At 39.5% G+C, this 15,246-nt stretch overlaps 1 protein-coding gene across 2 annotated transcripts in view; it reads right to left on the bottom strand.

Moving 5' to 3' along the window:
- The window catches only part of SH2B3 (SH2B adaptor protein 3), a 604,759-nt gene that overhangs the window by 541,634 nt on the left and 47,879 nt on the right, over positions 1 to 15,246 (bottom strand). The window lies entirely within an intron of this gene.

Below are 15,246 nucleotides of genomic sequence, written 5' to 3'. Positions count from 1 at the left end.
TCAATATTAGATTTACAAATATAACAGTATCGTAAAACATTTGATCCTATGGTAAAACCCAGATTGATTAGACAAAAAAAGTTACTTGTTGCCAGTATAAATACATATGCTAAAAACCATGTAAAGAGTATGAATAAAGAAATGATTTGACTCTTCCAGCATATCATACAGAAATGTTTTAGTAACGTTTACCCCAACGAATGAATTAGGAACGAATCTGCAATCACAGTAAACTGATACACATGTGTGATAAAATCCAGTTACAGTAAAAACAATTCCCTGCTAAATACATACATTTGATGCATGTAATTATATCAAAGAAACCTAATATTTGTTTTCATGATTCAAATAGATCATACAATTTCAAACAACTTTAGTACTTCTGCTATCTAATTTGCTTCATTCTCATGGTATTCTTTGTTGAAGGAGCAGTAATGCTGTACTGGGAGCTAGCTGAAATCAAATGGCAAGAGGCACGTGCAGGCACCAATCAGCAGCCTCTGAGCCTACCTAGGTATATTTTTCAACAAATGATACAAAGAGAACAAAACAAATTAGAGCATTCAATTTTAAATAACTTTACAATGTATTTCTATCTGAATCACAAAAGAAAAAAATCAATTATACATATTGCAAAGAACAACTAAATGTGTTAAAATATGTCTGAATTAAAATATGGAAAGCTACAGCGCTTTATAAACTTATATGTAAGCTAATTGAAATATGTACAACTGATCCTGAAGGATCAAATTCTCACTGATTAATAAAAACAAATCCAAAAGTTTTTAAACAGAGCAATCCTCTTAATGTTTTCCCTTAATTTGCTTCCAATGACTTCTTATACCAGCTGCAGAGTTTAAAATGTATGAGAAATTGCCTCTTATGTTTGTGTATATGAAATAGCTGGTTTTGGGTGTGGATTTTTTTTTTTTTATATAAGCCACCGCCCATTAAAATTAGTTGAGCTTGCAGGGAAATCAGAACTCATTGTATCACTTTCTCTACACATGCATGCTTCTTTATATTATCTCTGTCTGTATACCAAATCCCAATTTTTAAAATGACTACTAAATGCAGAAGAATTGCATAATTAACAAGTGCATAATAAGACAACAATGCAATAACACCTACTCACTATTTGAAATAAGATTTTTTTTCTGGCAAATAAAATTTTTCTCCTAATAGCCTACCCCCTGTATCATGTGACAGATAGCCAATCACAGACTAGTAAACGTATAACCTGTGAGCTTGTGCACATGCTCATTAGGATCTTGTTCCCCAGAAAGTGTGAATATAAAAAGACTGTGCAAAATTTGATAATAGAAGTAAATTGGAAAGTGTCTTAAAACTGCATGCTCTATCTGAATCATAAAAGTTTATTTTGACTTGAGTGTCCCTTTAATGCTCGATTTATCAAGCCCTTCGACTGCAGGTTTCGCACAAGCAAAGCTGCAGTCAGGATTTATCATCAGACCACTGCTTCCTTGTCCTGTTTTTCACCTCTTAGGTGGATAATTTCAATCTCCCCGGTCTCCTCGGACCGGGAAGATTGACAGCTCCTGCCCACACGTGATTGGCTGTGGGTGGGCGGGTTGCACACAAGTGCACTGGAGCGCTTGTGTGCATTGGGAAATGCAGGCAGCCGATTGCAGATCGCCAGAAGAGAAGCCAGACAGGGGCCGAATATGTACGCCCCTGTCCGCCAGTGGATGATAAAGTGACACATTAAAGAGAACAATTGAAAATTTTACATTTTATTACTTCTCTTTTCTACCTCTTACTGGGGGCGAGATTACATATACGGCGCAGGCTTCAGTGAAAGTGCTGAAACCTGCACCACCCGTAATTTCACCTTGCACATCGGGGTATTATATAAACCCCGCCGGCAGTTCATAAAGTGCTGTAAGGTCGGATAAACTAGCAATGTCCAGAAATGAGCGTAAATACAAATTTCTGGAGTCGCCAGTGACTTACGGCACTTTAGAAACTGCCGGCGTCTAAGAAAATAATTTTTTTTAAAAGTAATTCTCCTGTAAAAGTCTAACCAGCTCCCAAAAATAAACCTGACACGTAAAACCCCTATATGCGCCATCAAACCTCATCGTAACTAATAATAAAAGTATTGACCCCTAAACTGACAACCTCCCACAACGCAATAAGCCTAATTAAACTATTAACCCCTAACCCGCCATTCACATACATCATGATCTACCTAAAAAATGTATTAACCCCTAATCTGCCATTCACCCACATCGCGATCTACCTAGTAAAAGTATTGACCCCAAATCCGCCATTAACCAACATCGCAACAAACCTTAAAAATCTATAAACCCCTAAACCACCAAACCCACACAACGTAAATAACTAATTTAATTACTAAGCCCCCTAACCTAACACTCCCTAAATTAACCCCAAATACCTAAATTAAAAAATACTAAGTTACAATAAAAAAGCGAACATTACTTAAAAATAAAAAAAAAACTAAGATTAAATTAATCTAAGATTAGAAAAAAAATAAAAAAAAAATCTAACATTACAGAAAATAATAAACAAAATTATCCAAAATAAAAAATTAAACCTAATCCCTATGAAAATAAAAAAGCACCTCCAAAATAAAAAATCACCCCCTAATCTAATGCTAAACTACCAATAGCCCTTAAAAGGGCCTTTTGTAGGGCATTGCCATAAGTTAAACAGCTCTTTTCCTTAAAAAAAATACTAAGTTCCCCCTCTAACAGTAAAATCCCCCACCCACCAAAATAAAAAAAACTAAAAACTACCCATTGCCCCTAAAGCGGCATTTGTATGGGCTCTTTTTCAGCCCATTAAAGGGACACTGATTGTGATTCAGATAGAGCATGACATTTTAATCAACTTTCCAATTTACTCCTATTATCAAAATTTTCTTCATTCTCTTGGTATTTTTATTTAAAATGCAAGAATTTAAGTTTAAATTCCGGCCCATTTTTGATGAACAACCTGGGTTGTTCTTGCTGAATGGTGGATACATTAATCCACCAATAAAAACGTGCTGTCCAGAGGTTTGAACCAAAAAAAGCTTAAATGCTTTCTTTTTCAAATAAAGATAGCAAGAAAACAAAGAAAAATTGATAATAAGAGTAAATTAGAAAGTTGCTTAAAATTGCATGCTCTATCTGGATCACAAAAGAAAAAAATTGGATTCAGTGTCCCTTTAAATCCCTAATCTAAAAAAAAAACAAAACCAAAAAAATGAAAAAGCCTAAGTCTAACCCTAGATAGGTACTCACGGTTCCTGAAGTCCAGCTGAGAAGGTCCTGTTCCAGGCGGTGAAGTCTTCTTCCGCGTACCTTAAATTCAGTGTGTGGCGGTGATCGTACGAAGAGGATCTCCACGCTCCATGGCTCTGTGGTCGCCGGTCTTCAGTTCCGCGGTCCTGGATGAAGATAGATCGCGGCTTGGAAGAAGACTTCAGCGCCGGACTTCAGGAACCGCAAGTACTTATCTGGGGGTTAGACTTAAGCTTTTATTTACATTTTTTGCAGGCAACGCTGCATATGTAATCTTGCCCCCGGAGTTTAAATTTCTTCCGTTGGCTTGGTTTACCCAGATTTGCTTTAGCCTATATTAAGTATAGAAACTTTCAGTATAGGTAGGGATACCACAGGCAAAAACAGCTATTTCAAGTGTATTTCAAGGTAAAGAATACGTTTGTAAATAATTTAAGAGACATAAAACCCAAAATATTCTTTTGTGATTCAGATAGGGTATGCAATTTTAAACAACTTTATACTTCTATAATCAAATTGTCTTTGTTCTCTTGATATCTTTTGTTGAAAAACATAATTTATGCTTACCTGATAAATTTATTTCTCTTGTAGTGTGTTCAGTCCACGGGTCATCCATTACTTATGGGATATATTCTCCTTCCCAGCAGGAAGTTGCAAGAGGATCACCCAAGCAGAGCTGCTATATAGCTCCTCCCCTCACATGTCATATCCAGTCATTCGACCGAAACAAGACGAGAAAGGAAAAACTATAGGGTGCAGTGGTGACTGGAGTTTTAATTAAAAATTTAGAACTGCCTCAAAAAAAAGACAGGGCGGGCCGTGGACTGAACACACTACAAGAGAAATAAATTTATCAGGTAAGCATAAATTATGTTTTCTCTTGTTAAGTGTAGTCAGTCCACGGGTCATCCATTACTTATGGGATACCAATACCAAAGCTAAGTACACGGATGATGGGAGGGACAAGGCAGGAACATTAAACAGAAGGAACCACTGCCTGTAGAACCTTTCTCCCAAAAACAGCCTCCGAAGAAGCAAAAGTGTCATTTTTGTAAAATTTTGAAAAGGTATGAAGAGAAGACCAAGTTGCAGCCTTGCAAATCTGATCAACAGAGGCCTCATTCTTAAAGGCCCAGGTGGAAGCCACAGCTCTAGTGGAATGAGCTGTAATTCTTTCAGGAGGCTGCTGTCCAGCAGTCTCATAGGCTAAACGTATTATGCTACGAAGCCAAAAAGAGAGAGAGGTGGCCGAAGCCTTTTGACCTCTCCTCTGACCAGAATAAACGACAAACAGAGAAGAAGTTTGTCTAAAATCTTTAGTTGCCTGTAAGTAGAACTTCAGGGCACGGACTACGTCCAGATTATGCAAGATAAAAAACGCTGCAGCGCTTTTAAAAACACAGTTGAAATAACAATGAACTAATTCAGTTATAACAAACAATTTTAACAGAATATGTATGAAATTAGCAGAGGATTGCACCCACTAGCAAAAGGATGATTAACCCCTCAATACCCAAAAACGGATAATCAAATTAAGATTTAACGCTTTTATCACAGTCAAACACACTGTCACAGGTCTGCTGTGACTGATTACCTCCCTCAAAAATGAATTTTGAAGACCCCTGAGCTCTCTGGAGACGTCCTGGATCAAGGAGGAAGAAGCAGGAAGACTGTGCTAGAATTTTAACTGCGCAACAAGGCGCTACAAAAAGGCCCCTCCCATTCATATTACAACAGTGGGAGACCTGATATAACTGTTTCTATGTAGAAATATACGTTAGCCATATGGAAAAAGATCATGCCCAAAAGAGTTATCACCAAAGTACCTCACAAAAAACGAATAACATGCCAGTAAACGTTTTACAAACTTTTCCAATGTTATGCAAAGTTATCACTAAGCCTGCTACCAGTCGCTTCTACTGCAGTTAAGGCTCATACATTATTTCAGTATTAACAGTATTTTCTCAGTCAAATTCTAGTCCCTAGAAAATAACTCAACTGCGCATACATTTATCAGCCTGATACCAGTCGCTACTACTGCATTAAAGGCTGTACTTACATCATATGGGTAACAGCAGTGTTTTCTTAGTCAATTCCATTCCTAGAAAATATATTACTGCACATACCTCATTTGCGGGTGACCCCGCATGCTATTCCCTTTTCTGAAGTTACCCCACTCCTCAGAATGTGCGAGAACAGCCAGTGGATCTTAGTTACGTCTACTAAGATCATAGAAAACGCAGGCAGATTCTTCTTCTAAATACTGCCTGAGAGAAAAAACAGCACACTCCGGTGCCATTTTAAAATAATAAACTTTTGATTGAAGAATAAGTAAAAAACTCCTATCTCCTCTCACGACCTCCTTCTTTGTTGAGCGTTGCAAGAGAATGACTGGGTATGACATGTGAGGGGAGGAGCTATACAGCAGCTCTGCTTGGGTGATCCTCTTGCAACTTCCTGTTGGGAAGGAGAATATATCCCATAAGTAATGGATGACCCGTGGACTGAACACACTTAACAAGAGAAAGCAGGGACATAAGCTTGGGAGCACTATATGGCAGCTGTTTTTCAAGAAAGGAATTGTATAAATTTGCAAGAGGATTAGATGCCAGCACTCTTTCCAGCCATGTAGTGTTCCAGACAACTGCCTAGGCATCTCTTAAACAAAAAAATACAATGGGAATAAAACGAATTTCATAATAGAAGTAAAATTGAAAACTTTTCAAAAATTATATGCTCTGTCTAAATCACAAATGAAAATGTTTGGCCTTCATTTACATTTAATAAGCTAAAATGAATCATTTGGAACAAATTAAACGGGGAGGAAAATTTCGGGTACACTATCCCTTTATGAACTTTTATAGTACTAATAAAAGAAAAGCCTGTGTATAGGTACTTGTATTCATCCTGCCTGCTGATCCCTAACCCTACTATAAAATCTCAAAAATGCAGCTGCATAATCTTAGTATAGGACCCACTAGTTCAAGTACTAACAGAGGTAGACCCAAATAGCAGGAACAAGCAGCAAACAAGGGTAAACAGTTACTAATAATTAGGCCTTAGCAAGCAGGATCAATAAAGGGTCAGACAGAGTCATAATCTGAAAGCATGCAAACAGGCAGCAGGGGGTCATACACAGAAGTCTAGGAGAAATAATAATCACAAGCAGATCACAGACAGACTCGAAACACACAGAGAAACAACACCTGTAATCAATGTCAAAATACTACAGAAAGTAAAACCAGGTATGAAGTATATAAATTCAGACAAAGTGATGGAAGATTAAAAAACAAACAACAACAAAAACTGTAACACCCACAATAATATACAAAAAATAATAATATAAAGATATGGCTGGAATTCGTCATGCAAGCAGAGAGAGTAGGACAAAGGTAAAATAAAAACCCCTTTTTGATAAAGCAATTCAAAAGAAAGGTTTAATTTAAAAAAAAATATAACCATGTAGCATTTTTTTAGTTCAATCAGCAACGCAGAACCTGAATTGTATCAGGGGCAGTCCAGCAAATTCAGAAATAAATTCACAAAATCACATCACTTATTTGTTACTATTACTTGAAATTATTTTTGATACTAGCAAGTGAAATAACAATCTCACAAAATCTGGTTAGTTTCACATATGACAATAGTCTTTTGTGCTCTTTCATAAAAAAGGACTAGTTACAATACATAAGTATTACAGTGTTTCACTAGGTACCTGATAGCAAATTTATTATTTTTAATCCAAATGTCAGTTTTAAAAAGCATATGCAATAATAAACTCATGGGGTTAAATACATATGGTGGGGAGGGAAATAGGAGAGACTACATTTACAAAAGAGAAAGTACTTTAATTTTTTGTCCTCTTCTTGTTCATCCCAGTTTCTACAGTAGCATAAAACTAAGGCATGACTGTGTGTAGCTTGGTAAGACTATGAAGACCATACGAGGCAATCCCTGTACAGCTTTTAACACTAAGACAATACGAGGAAAACTACTTATTATACTTATACTACAACCTTGAACTGACACTCTCACAGCAGTACCAAGAACAGACAGTATACAGACTCTCCCTGACCTAGAAGAAAGATCACAGAGTCCCATGACGTACTCCAGACACATTGTGATACAAGCATTGTAATGAAACAACTACTATAAAATTATGCATCTTAAATCAAAACAGCAAAAAATAATTTGTTTTCAGAAAAGGAACTGCTATTTTTTTTTTAATTAATGCATTTATTATAACCTCCTTTAGCTGCAATAAGAAAAAAAACTTTAAAGCCACAAATTATTTTTTAGTGCAATAAGAATATGCCTATATCTTATTTGTAACTATGTATTTAACCCCTCTGAAGGGGGAACACATAGCTAAAGTCATTATAGGGAACTAGCTGAACACATCTGGTGAACTAATGATAATGACACGTGTGTAGCCACCAATCATCAGCAATGGTCGCCTCTGAAGCATCACTGCACTGGAGCTTATAACTAAGGGCTGCATTTATCATTCCGTGGTGGACAGGGCCATACATATATCCGTCAGGCTTCTCTGGTGGGCAGCAATCTGCTGCCCACATTTAACATTGCACACGAGCGCTCGCGTGTAAACCCACACACTGCCGATCACGTGCGGACAGGAGCTGTCAATCTCCCCGGTTGGACAAGATAGGAGGAGAATAGAGTAGGGAAGCAGCAGTCTGATGACCGCTGCTTTATAAATACTGACTGCAGGTTCGCTTGTGCAGTCAAAGGGGGGGGGGGGGGGTAGGGCTTGATAAATTGAGCCTTTTGTGTAAGAATAATACAGACGTTTAGGCAAGCAACTGTGCAATAAAAATACTATAATGCGTTAAGGATATAAAAGCACAAGCTTTAAAAGGGCCATAATACCCAAATGTTTAAAAACTTGAAAATGATGCAGAATAGCTGTAAAAAGCTGAGTAGAAAATATCACCTGAACAAGAAAGATTTTTTTTTACCTCAAAAGTTTCTCAGTAGCCACATCCCATTGTAAAGGACTTCTAAGCAGCAAGTATGTCTGTCCTGGGACAGCGGAAGGAGCGAGCTTTCGTGCACACTCATCTTATTTCTCTATTCAGTGTAATTAAGTTTACAATGAAATCTCATGAGAGTTAAGTGAAATCTCATGAGATCACAGTAAAAGAGCTCATGACATCAGCACTGTTGATGCTGATTGGCTGCTGTTCATTTCTTCATTTTTTACCTGCAGCTGAGCAGCAGTTGAGTATAACTTTTTACACAAAATTTACTCTGCTGTTATACTGCATCGGTTTCAAGTGATTTAGCATAAATACCTTTAAGTTTTGTGCTTCCTATATGCATCTGTGTCTTTTATGTCTCAAAAGAAATATGTAATACGGGTTTAAAACATATCAAAAGGAAAATTGCAGTCTTTATTACCATTTACTAGTAAACATATTTTTACAGTACCTAGGAACTAGTCTAGGAATAAGGCATGAGATAGAGAGTTCACATACAAGAAATAAATATTCACAGACACTGGAAGTATATAGTTAAGCCCACTGTACGCCTGTGCCGTTATAGCACAGAGGATAGAGAAAAATAGTATAATATTTCATGAATATTGCATCAACTATATACCATGTTATCAAGATGGGTGTTAGTCTGTTGATAATGTTCAATGCTGTAGCAGCGTTAACATAATGAGGGTTATTACATTTAATATATATATATATATATATATATATATATATATATATATATATATATATATATAATAACATAATTTATGCTTACCTGATAAATTCCTTTCTTCTGTTGTGTGATCAGTCCACGGGTCATCATTACTTCTGGGATATAACTCCTCCCCAACAGGAAATGCAAGAGGATTCACCCAGCAGAGCTGCATATAGCTCCTCCCCTCTACGTCAGTCCCAGTCATTCGACCAAGAATCAACGAGAAAGGAGTAACCAAGGGTGAAGTGGTGACTGGAGTATAATTTAAAAGATATTTACCTGCCTTAAAACAGGGCGGGCCGTGGACTGATCACACAACAGAAGAAAGGAATTTATCAGGTAAGCATAAATTATGTTTTCTTCTGTTATGTGTGATCAGTCCACGGGTCATCATTACTTCTGGGATACCAATACCAAAGCAAAAGTACACGGATGACGGGAGGGATAGGCAGGCTCATTATATAGAAGGAACCACTGCCTGAAGAACCTTTCTCCCAAAAATAGCCTCCGAAGAAGCAAAAGTGTCAAATTTGTAAAATTTGGAAAAAATATGAAGCGAAGACCAAGTTGCAGCCTTGCAAATCTGTTCAACAGAGGCCTCATTCTTAAAGGCCCAAGTGGAAGCCACAGCTCTAGTGGAGTGAGCTGTAATTCTTTCAGGAGGCTGCTGACCAGCAGTCTCATAGGCTAAACGTATTATGCTACGAAGCCAAAAAGAGAGAGAGATAGCAGAAGCTTTTTGACCTCTCCTCTGTCCAGAATAAACGACAAACAGGGAAGAAGTTTGGCGAAAATCTTTAGTTGCCTGCAAGTAGAACTTGAGGGCACGAACTACATCCAGATTGTGTAGAAGACGTTCCTTCTTTGAAGAAGGATTTGGACACAAGGATGGAACAACAATCTCTTGATTGATATTCCTGTTAGTGACCACCTTAGGTAAGAACCCAGGTTTAGTACGCAGAACTACCTTGTCTGAGTGAAAAATCAGATAAGGAGAATCACAATGTAAGGCTGATAACTCAGAGACTCTTCGAGCCGAGGAAATAGCCATTAAAAACAGAACTTTCCAAGATAACAATTTTATATCAATGGAATGAAGGGGTTCAAAAGGAACACCCTGTAAAACGTTAAGAACTAAGTTTAAACTCCATGGCGGAGCAACAGCTTTAAACACAGGCTTGATCCTAGCTAAAGCCTGACAAAAAGCCTGGACGTCTGGATTTTCTGACAGACGCCTGTGTAACAAGATGGACAGAGCTGAAATCTGTCCCTTTAATGAACTAGCTGATAAACCCTTTTCTAACCCTTCTTGTAGAAAAGACAATATCCTAGAGATCCTAACCTTACTCCAGGAGTAATGTTTGGATTCGCACCAGTATAGGTATTTACGCCATATTTTATGGTAAATCTTTCTGGTAACAGGCTTCCTAGCCTGTATCAGGGTATCAATAACCGACTCAGAAAAACCACGTTTTGATAAAATCAAACGTTCAATTTCCAAGCAGTCAGCTTCAGAGAAGTTAGATTTTGATGTTTGAATGGACCCTGTATCAGAAGGTCCTGTCTTAGAGGTAGAGACCAAGGCGGACAGGATGACATGTCCACTAGATCTGCATACCAAGTCCTGCGTGGCCATGCAGGCGCTATTAGAATCACTGATGCTCTCTCCTGTTTGATTTTGGCAATCAATCGAGGAAGCAGCGGAAAGGGTGGAAACACATAAGCCATCCCGAAGTTCCAAGGTGCTGTCAAAGCATCTATCAGAACCGCTCCCGGATCCCTGGATCTGGACCCGTAGCGAGGAAGTTTGGCGTTCTGGCGAGACGCCATGAGATCTATCTCTGGTTTGCCCCAACGTCGAAGTATTTGGGCAAAGACCTCCGGATGAAGTTCCCACTCCCCCGGATGAAAAGTCTGGCGACTCAAGAAATCCGCCTCCCAGTTCTCCACTCCCGGGATGTGGATTGCTGACAGGTGGCAAGAGTGAGACTCTGCCCAGCGAATTATCTTTGATACTTCCACCATTGCTAGGGAGCTTCTTGTCCCTCCCTGATGGTTGATGTAAGCTACAGTCGTGATGTTGTCCGACTGAAACCTGATGAACCCCCGAGTTGTTAATTGGGGCCAAGCTAGAAGGGCATTGAGAACTGCTCTCAATTCCAGAATGTTTATTGGAAGGAGACTCTCCTCCTGATTCCATAGTCCCTGAGCCTTCAGAGAATTCCAGACAGCGCCCCAACCTAGTAGGCTGGCGTCTGTTGTTACAATTGTCCAGTCTGGCCTGCTGAATGGCATCCCCCTGGACAGGTGTGGCCGATGAAGCCACCATAGAAGAGAATTTCTGGTCTCTTGATTCAGATTCAGAGTAGGGGACAAATCTGAGTAATCCCCATTCCACTGACTTAGCATGCCTAATTGCAGAGGTCTGAGGTGTAGGCGTGCAAAAGGTACTATGTCCATTGCCGCTACCATTAAGCCGATCACCTCCATGCATTGAGCTACTGACGGGTGTTGAATGGAATGAAGGACACGGCATGCATTTTGAAGCTTTGTTAACCTGTCCTCTGTCAGGTAAATCTTCATTTCTACAGAATCTATAAGAGTCCCCAAGAATGGAACTCTTGTGAGAGGAAAAAGAGAACTCTTCTTTTCGTTTACTTTCCATCCATGCGACCTTAGAAATGCCAGAACTAACTCTGTATGAGACTTGGCAGTTTGAAAGCTTGAAGCTTGTATTAGAATGTCGTCTAGGTATGGAGCTACCGAAATCCCTCGCGGTCTTAGTACCGCCAGAAGGGCACCCAGAACCTTTGTGAAGATTCTTGGAGCCGTAGCCAATCCGAATGGAAGAGCTACAAACTGGTAGTGCCTGTCTAAGAAGGCAAACCTTAGATACCGGTGATGATCTTTGTGGATCGGTATGTGAAGGTAAGCATCCTTTAAATCCACTGTGGTCATGTACTGACCCTCTTGGATCATGGGTAAGATTGTCCGAATAGTTTCCATTTTGAACGATGGAACTCTTAGGAATTTGTTTAGAATCTTTAAATCTAAGATTGGCCTGAAAGTTCCCTCTTTTTTGGGAACCACAAACAGGTTTGAGTAGAACCCTTGTCCTTGTTCCGACCGCGGAACCGGATGGATCACTCCCATTATTAACAGATCTTGTACGCAGCGTAGAAACGCTTCTTTCTTTATCTGGTTTGTTGACAACCTTGACAGATGAAATCTCCCTCTTGGGGGAGATAATTTGAAGTCTAGAAGGTATCCCTGAGATATGATCTCTAGTGCCCAGGGATCCTGAACATCTCTTGCCCAGGCCTGGGCGAAGAGAGAGAGTCTGCCCCCCACTAGATCCGGTCCCGGATCGGGGGCTCTCGGTTCATGCTGTCTTTGGGGCAGCAGCAGGTTTCCTGGCCTGCTTGCTCTTGTTCCAGGACTGGTTAGGCTTCCAGCCTTGCCTGTAACGAGCAACAGCTCCTTCCTGTTTTGGTGCAGTGGAGGTTGATGCTGCTCCTGTTTTGAAGTTCCGAAAGGGACGAAAATTAGACTGTCTAGCCTTAGCTTTGGCTTTGTCTTGAGGTAGGGCGTGGCCCTTACCTCCTGTAATGTCAGCGATAATCTCTTTCAAACCGGGCCCAAATAAAGACTGCCCCTTGAAAGGTATATTAAGTAATTTGGACTTAGAAGTAACATCAGCTGACCAGGATTTTAGCCACAGCGCCCTACGTGCCTGTATGGCGAATCCTGAGTTCTTAGCCGTAAGTTTGGTTAAATGTACTACGGCCTCCGAAATGAAGGAATTAGCTAGTTTAAGGACTCTAAGCCTGTCCGTAATGTCGTCTAGCGTAGATGAACTAAGGTTCTCTTCAAGCGACTCAATCCAAAATGCTGACGCAGCCGTAATCGGCGCGATACATGCAAGGGGTTGTAAAATAAAACCTTGTTGAACAAACATTTTCTTAAGGTAACCCTCTAATTTTTTATCCATTGGATCTGAGAAAGCACAGCTATCCTCCACCGGGATAGTGGTACGCTTAGCTAAAGTAGAAACTGCTCCCTCCACCTTGGGGACCGTTTGCCATAAGTCCCGAGTGGTGGCGTCTATTGGAAACATCTTTCTAAATATTGGAGGGGGTGAGAACGGCACACCGGGTCTATCCCACTCCTTAGTAACAATTTCAGTTAGTCTCTTAGGTATAGGAAAAACGTCAGTACTCGCCGGTACCGCAAAGTATTTATCCAACCTACACAGTTTCTCTGGTATTGCAACGGTGTTACAATCGTTGAGAGCTGCTAAGACCTCCCCTAGTAATACACGGAGGTTCTCCAATTTAAATTTAAAATTTGAAATATCTGAGTCCAATCTGTTTGGATCAGAACCGTCACCCACAGAATGAAGCTCTCCGTCCTCATGCTCTGCGAGCTGTGACGCAGTATCAGACATGGCCCTAGCATTGTCAGCGCACTCTGTTCTCACCCCAGAGTGATCACGCTTGCCTCTTAGTTCTGGTAATTTAGACAAAACTTCAGTCATAACAGTAGCCATATCTTGTAATGTTATCTGTAATGGCCGCCCAGATGTACTAGGCGCCAAAATATCACGCACCTCCCGGGCGGGAGATGCAGGTACTGCCGCGTGAGGCGAGTTAGTCGGCATAACTCTCCCCTCGCTGTTTGGTGAAATTTGTTCACATTGTACAGATTGACTTTTATTTAAAGTAGCATCAATACAGTTAGTACATAAATTTCTATTGGGCTCCACCTTGGCATTGGAACAAATGACACAGATATCTTCCTCTGAGTCAGACATGTTTAACACACTAGCAAAAAACTTACAACTTGGTTATAATCTTTTTTTAGCAAAAAACGTACTGTGCCTCAAAGAGGTACTAACGATTAAATGACAGTTGAAATAATGAACTGAAAAACAGTTATAGCATCAAACTTTAAAACAACAAAACTTTTAGCAAAGGTTTGTTCCCATTAGTAAAATAATAATAATTAAATTTGACATAAAAAATACAAAGCAACGTTTTTATTCACAGTCACTATAAGAATTCTCACAGCTCTGCTGAGAGAATTTACCTCCCTTCAAAGAAGTTTGAAGACCCCTGAGATCTATCAGAGATGAACCGGATCATGCAGGAAATATAAAAGTAACTGACTGGTATTTTTTGATGCGTAGCAAAGAGCGCCAAAAACGGCCCCTCCCTCTCCCACACAGCAGTGAAGAGAAACGAAACTGTCACAATTAAAGCAAAAAAACTGCCAAGTGGAAAATAATGCCCAAATATTTATTCACACAGTACCTCAGCAATGTAAACGATTCTACATTCCAGCAAAAACGTTTAACATGATAAATAGTTATTAAAAAGGATTAGTGACCTTTAACAGAGTAGTTCCGGTGAAGTACCATCCCCAGAATACTGAAGTGTATACATACATGTCATTTTAACGGTATGGCAGGATTTTCTCATCAATTCCATTCAGAAAATAAAAACTGCTACATACCTCAATGCAGATTCATCTGCCCGCTGTCCCCTGATCTGAAGCCTTTACCTCCCTCAGATGGCCGAGAACAGCAATATGATCTTAACTACTCCGGTTAAAATCATAGTAAAAAACTCTGACAGATTCTTCCTCAAACTCTGCCAGAGAAGTAATAACGCGCTCCGGTGCTATTTTAAAATAACAAACTTTTGATTGAAGTCATAAAAACTAAGTATAATCACCATAGTCCTCTCACACATCCTATCTAGTCGTTGGGTGCAAGAGAATGACTGGGACTGACGTAGAGGGGAGGAGCTATATGCAGCTCTGCTGGGTGAATCCTCTTGCATTTCCTGTTGGGGAGGAGTTATATCCCAGAAGTAATGATGACCCGTGGACTGATCACACATAACAGAAGAAATATAATATATTTTTGTTTGTCACTAAAACCTATAAGGGTCTGAGTATCTGAACGGGCCTTACTGGTCTGTACACAGCTAGTTATATATATTATACAGCATATACTGTGTTTACTTTGTTCTTTGGTAGATATATCTCTGCCAGTTTTTCATTACTTGCATTGTTAGACACTGGGGCTGGTCCTATCCATTAAACTAAGATAATGTCTTTGTTTAAATTTTAGTGTTTTAATCACGCTAAATGTAGTATCTTGTACCAACCTGGATGTTGTTTCTGCCCTGGGCCCTCGCTCAGTATTTTGCACAAATAAACCTTAAATTTTGATACTTTATTCTAAGGAGTGTTC

Source organism: Bombina bombina, chromosome 2 (assembly GCF_027579735.1).
Source record: "Bombina bombina isolate aBomBom1 chromosome 2, aBomBom1.pri, whole genome shotgun sequence".
NCBI lineage: Eukaryota > Metazoa > Chordata > Amphibia > Anura > Bombinatoridae > Bombina > Bombina bombina.
This window is presented reverse-complemented; position numbering and strand designations above follow the sequence as displayed.